Raw genomic sequence first — 6000 nt, forward strand, 5'->3', positions numbered from 1 at the left:
TGCATAGGGGGGACCACTACTGGGGCACAGCACAGGGAGAACCACTACTGAGGGCACTGCATAGGGGGGACTACTACTGGGGGCACTATATAAGTGGCACTACTGGGGGCACTGCATAGGGGGGACTACTACTGGGGGCACTGCATAGGGAGGATTACTACTGGGAGCACTGTATAGGAGGGACTACTACTGGGGGCACTATATAAGGGGCACTGCATACGTGGTACTACTACTGGAGGCACCGCATAGAGAGGACTACTACTGGGGGCACTATATTAGGGGTACTGCATAGGGGAGACTATTACTGGGGGCACTATATAAGCGGCACTGCATAGGGGGGACTACTACTGGGAGCACTGCATAGAAGGGACCACTACTCGAGGCACTGTATAAGGGGCACTGCATAGGGGGATCACTACTGGGGGCACTGTATAAGGTGCACTACAGGGTGCACTGCATAGGGGGGACCACTACCGGGGGCACTGCATAGGGCGACCACTGCATAGGTGGTACTACTGGGGGGCACTGTATAAGGGGCATTACTGGGGGCACTGTATAAGGGTACACTACTGGGGGCACTGTATAAGGGTACACTACTGGGGGCACTGTATAGGGAGGCCTACTACAGGTGGAACTGCATAAGGGGCACTGCTACTGGGGACATTGCATAAGGGACACTACTACAGTGGGCATTGCAAGAGAGGCACTACTACTGTGTGCATTAAGGTGCATATGGAACGGGAAGGAATGTTCCTAGAGTGACGAGAAACTGTGGTGTCATGTTGACACGCCCCCATTTTCCAGTGGCCACGCCCATTTTTCGGCAAGTGCACATACTTAGGGAGAGGGGCCTCCGTTTTTTAACTTGCCCTGGGCTAAAAAGTACAACCAGTTACGCCACTGGTCTAGGTGACCATTTGCTTAGCATTTAATGAATTAGAAAATAATCAATTACAATTTTCTACTCTACAGTAATTTACTATATAGTAGTAATAAGGACCAGTTGGACCCTAATAATTCAGAGCAAAAAAAGATTTTGGTGCCCCATTGTGATATATACTGCCGAACTGTCATGTAGTGCTATCACTGCCCTCAATGTCTTAGCCATACTTTCCTACTTTTGAAGAAGCATTTTAGAGAGATTGTGAAAGCAGCACCTATGAGCGTGGTGGTAAAGTGGGCGTGTACTGCTACATCTAAGAGGCGTGTCCTAACATTCACTTACATTCAAATGTAAACGAGCCCCAAAGCAGTTAGTAAGATCTACTTGCTGATGAAAACACACTGATACTTTTCAGAAAATGCATGTAACCATAGGGATTAATGTGCCTTATAACCAATGCATGGAAATTCTACTTATGATCCAATTTGAGTGTGTATATATATCTCTGTTATATATATCTATAACCAACTTGCCTGAACAACCTTTTTCGTGTTTTCTGGTGTTTGGGAGCAAATTGCTGATTGTCATTTGCTCCCATGCATTACCAGATTTTCATTATAACAACCAACTAGTTGGATGGTTGAAGCAAAGTTGGTCTGGTGTATGGCCAGCTTCAGTGCTCATATATGTCTGGAATTAATGCATTTTCTTGTAATTAAATTACTGAAGTACAACACAATGTGGAATCTAACAAACGACCAAACAAGATATCTTGCATCGTTTGGTCGTTAACTATATAATGGTCGTTCGGTAGTGCGTACACACTGCACAGTCTGAGGGGAATCGTTAATGAGATTGAAAGATTGAAAAGATGTACAACAGATCTGAAGATGCGACGAGCGACACCACGGGAGCGTGCACAGGGCCTGATTCAGTTTTGGGAATAGAGTGAGAATTAGCACTTAACTGTGTACCTGGACAAACCATGTTGCACCATGTTGCAATGCAAGGGGTGTAAATACATACATTATTTTGCATGTAGTGTAAATACCGGCTGCTTTTGTATGTAGCCAGGGGCGCCGAGAGGGGGGGGGGAGCCGTACAAATTATACGGGCCCGTGTTTGCTGGAGGGGCCCAGCGGGGGCGGGGTCCGGTACCGCTTCCCCCTCTTCTTTCATCACAGCAGCCCAGCACACGCTGCTATGAAGCAGCCACAGCAGTCTCCTATGCCTGTGGGGGGAGTGATCAAGCTGATTGCGCCCACTACTGGTTATGCGCCGGACTGAGGGGGCTCTGAGCCCCCCCTTGCCAGCGCTCAGCACTGCTTCACGGTGCTGCAAAACTTGTTTTGTTTTTTTACTCCTCGAGGGGCCGTGGCCACGCCTCCCATGATTAGGCCACACCCCCTTTACCTGGGCCCGCCGCAGCTCTCAGTGGGCCTGTATGTAGCCCACAAATACTGCACAGCTTTATTATTACACTGCACTTTAGATGTCAGTTTGGACACCTCCCTCCCAAATCTAACTCTCTGCACATTTTAAATCTGCCCCACCTGCAGTGCAGCATGGTTTCACCAAGATGATCAGTTGAGTGCTAAATCTCACTCTATTTCCAAAGCTGAATCAGGCCCATAGTGCGTACACACTTGACAATGTGAACGATTTGTCGTTCTGATGGGTCGGAATCGTTTAAAATATCGTCTAGTGCAGAGGTTCCCAAACGCGGTCCTCAAGGCTCCCCAACAGTTCAGGTTGTAGAGATATCCATGGCTGAGTACAGGTGGTTATATCAAATTGACTGAGGTACTAATTAAGTCACCTGTGCTCATCCATAGCCCCTTGAGGAAACCCATGCTAACACAGGGAGAACATACAAACTACATATAGATTGTGCCAATTCAACTTATGACATCAGGGCTGTGAGGTGATGATGTTAACCACTACACCAACTGTGCTGCCCCAGTTAATATATATGTATTATACTTGCAAGGCTCATTTCTGAAAATGTTTATTTAGGGCTTGATAACTTTTTGAACACATCCATTAACACTTGATATACAGTACTGTGCAAAAGTTTTAGGCAAGTGTGGAAAAAATGCTGCAAAGCAAGAATACTTTAAAAAATAAAAGTAAAACTCATTATTGTACCGCTCTCCAACCCTTCGGCTCAGAACTGGCAGAAACCAGTGGGACCCAGGTACACTCATCTACTGTTCGTAGAGGTCTGGCCATAAGTGGTCTTCATGGATGAATTGCGGCCAAAAGCCATACCTTTTACATGGAAACAAGGCCAAGCGATTCAACTATGCATTAAAACATAGGAACTGGGGTCAGAAAAATGGCAGCAGGTGCTCTGGACTGATGAGTCAAATTTTTAAATATGTGGCTGTAACAGAAGGCAGTTTGTCAGCCGAAGGGCTGTAGAGCGGTACTCCTTGAAAGTTTGGAGCTGCCTTTCAGTAAATGGAGTTGGGGATTTGGTCAGGATTAATGGTGTCCTCAATGCTGAGAAATACAGGCTGGTACTTATCCATCATGCAATACCATCAGGGAGGAGTCTGATTGGCTCCAAATTTATTCTGCAGAAGGACAACGACCCCAAACATACAGCCAATGTCATTAAGAACTATCTTCAGTGTAAAGAAGGAGTCCTGAAAATAATGATATGGCCCCCACAGAGCCCTCATCTCAACATAATCGATGTTGCCTGGGGTTATATGAAGAGACAGAAGGATTTGAGCAAGGCTACATCCACAGAAGATCTGTGGTTAGTTCTCCAAGATGTTTGGAACAACCACCCTGCGAAGTTCCTTCAAAAACTGTGTGCAAGTGTACCTAAAATATTTTAACAATTGATGCTGTTTTGAAGGCAAAGTGTGGTCACACCAAATATTGATTTGATTTAGATTTCTCTTTTGTTCATTCACTTTGCATTTTGTTAATTGATAAAAATAAACTATTAACACTTTTATTTTTTAAAGCATTCTTACTTTGTAGCATTTTTTCCACACCTCCCTAAAACTTTTGCACAGTACTGTATATTATAATAAAAAACAAACAAAAAAAACAATAGGCGCAAGAGACTTTGCATGGACTGGTCTTTGAAATTAGGGTTTATTGTATAGTAGCTGAAATAATTAATCTTCTTATGGTCCATCAGTCATGTAATTTTTGTTGTACCTGTATTTTAAAATGTCAAATAATAAACCTGAAATAAAACAGAACCTTTTTTTACATTTAGAATTATAAAAAATATGTAAAATGATGAAAATGTTTTGCATGGAAATCTTTTTTTTTTTTTTTTTTTTAAAGTAGGATATGGCCACATTGTAAAACTATTTATGAGATTACAGTAATATATACTGTACATACAGTACGTTCACTAAATGTAGTCTGAACTTTTTACTTAACAACAAACAGCTGTTTTTAGTCATGATATTCCATGACGTATGCAACTTGATACCACTAGATGGCAGTATTGCTAGAGAAACGCTTATAAAATCCCTCCTAAAATTGGTTTACAACATGTAATATTTTGCTTGTGGCAAATCCAGAAAAGCAAGAATTCTTAGTTAAACATAGATATAACTTGTTTTTGTTAAAAAAAAAAAAACAGAATATTGAGTAACTTTAAGTTGTTCCCCTAAGAAATATAAACCCATCTAGTATAGTCCAGGTACATTACTACTCAGATCACACAGGACCTTTACATGGATGCTATGTTTTGTAAAATAACATGCTAGTTTTATTATGTTCAAAACTCTGTTGACCTCCAGTATATTTACACTTTTTAATTAGGCCACCTATAAGTAGCCCTTGTTTCCAAATAAACCCCATTCCTGGGTTTTTAAGACTGACTGAATCCTCTCAAGTTCTCCTACTTGCTCTTTATAGACACATGGCCCAAATTATACTCCATTTTAAAATTGAGGTTTAATCAGTGACCATCTCAGGTAAAAGTACATTTGCTCATGATAAATCATAGTTGCTTAGGGTGGACACTCCAATGGGAGATCCTAGAGCAGTGATTCCCAACCACGGTCCTCAAGGCACACTGACAGTCCTGGTTTTAGTGATATCCATGCTTAAGCACAGATGGTTAAATGAAAATAACTGAGGTACTAATTAAGTCACCTGTGCCCAGCTATGGCTAGCCTTAAAACCTGGACTGTTAGTGTGCCTTGAGGACCGTGGTTGGGAACCCCTATCCTAGAGGGTGAGGTCCCAGGGCAAACTGCAGGGGATGTGGTGCTGTGAATTGCAGCCATGCTCCCATTGAAGAATGCTGCAATTTGTTGCATTTTGCAGTGGAGGCAGGGTCAGGATGATGTCACACTGAATGATGTCACCATCCACCTGCTCTGCTCACAAGTGGATGGGATGCAGGAGGGTTTCTACTATAACAGGATCTGGGTGAGCTCCCTGGAATTCAGGAGTTTATTGGACATGTAATGTAATATGTACAACAACTGTATGTCATACATCAATACAGCTTTATTTGTATCATGGGATATGGTTAGTCCTTGGTGCAGCTACTTATCTTAATAGGGATATCGCTACCATGTGGCAAGATAACAATGATGCGATATATAGCTAGGCTAAGTAGCAATTCATGTATACTTACCTAGTTAAAATAAAAGAACAGCGCTGTGAATGGTGAATAAATTAAAAAAAAAAAATGTACCCATGAACATGCAATATAAATTATTAACCTCTTAAAAATCTATGGATGACAATGAATACATATAAGACACAGCATTAAAATTGTATCAATACACTGAAAATGTAACAGTGTCAGTAGATGTCTGCCATGCAACAATAGTAACAATATAGATATTTAGAACTTCCACAGCTCAATATATCGTAACAGTTGCATCCAGCTGAAGGTAATACCTCTAAATTTAGTCTCTAGTGATGAACCCACAGGGCAATTATGTAAGCCTGCTCATAGCACTTACAATATATGTATATATGTCCACTTTGCAGAAAGCACAGTTAAATGGCACTAAGAGCCTGATTCAGACCTGGTCACAAGGACGCGTTTGCACGCAGCCTGTCGATATTTGCGTTCTGCGCATGCATTGCAGTGCACGGGTGCGAACCTGCCGCTGCGATTG

Source organism: Taudactylus pleione, unplaced genomic scaffold (genome assembly GCF_031769625.1).
Source record: "Taudactylus pleione unplaced genomic scaffold, aTauple2 ptg000169l, whole genome shotgun sequence".
NCBI lineage: Eukaryota > Metazoa > Chordata > Amphibia > Anura > Myobatrachidae > Taudactylus > Taudactylus pleione.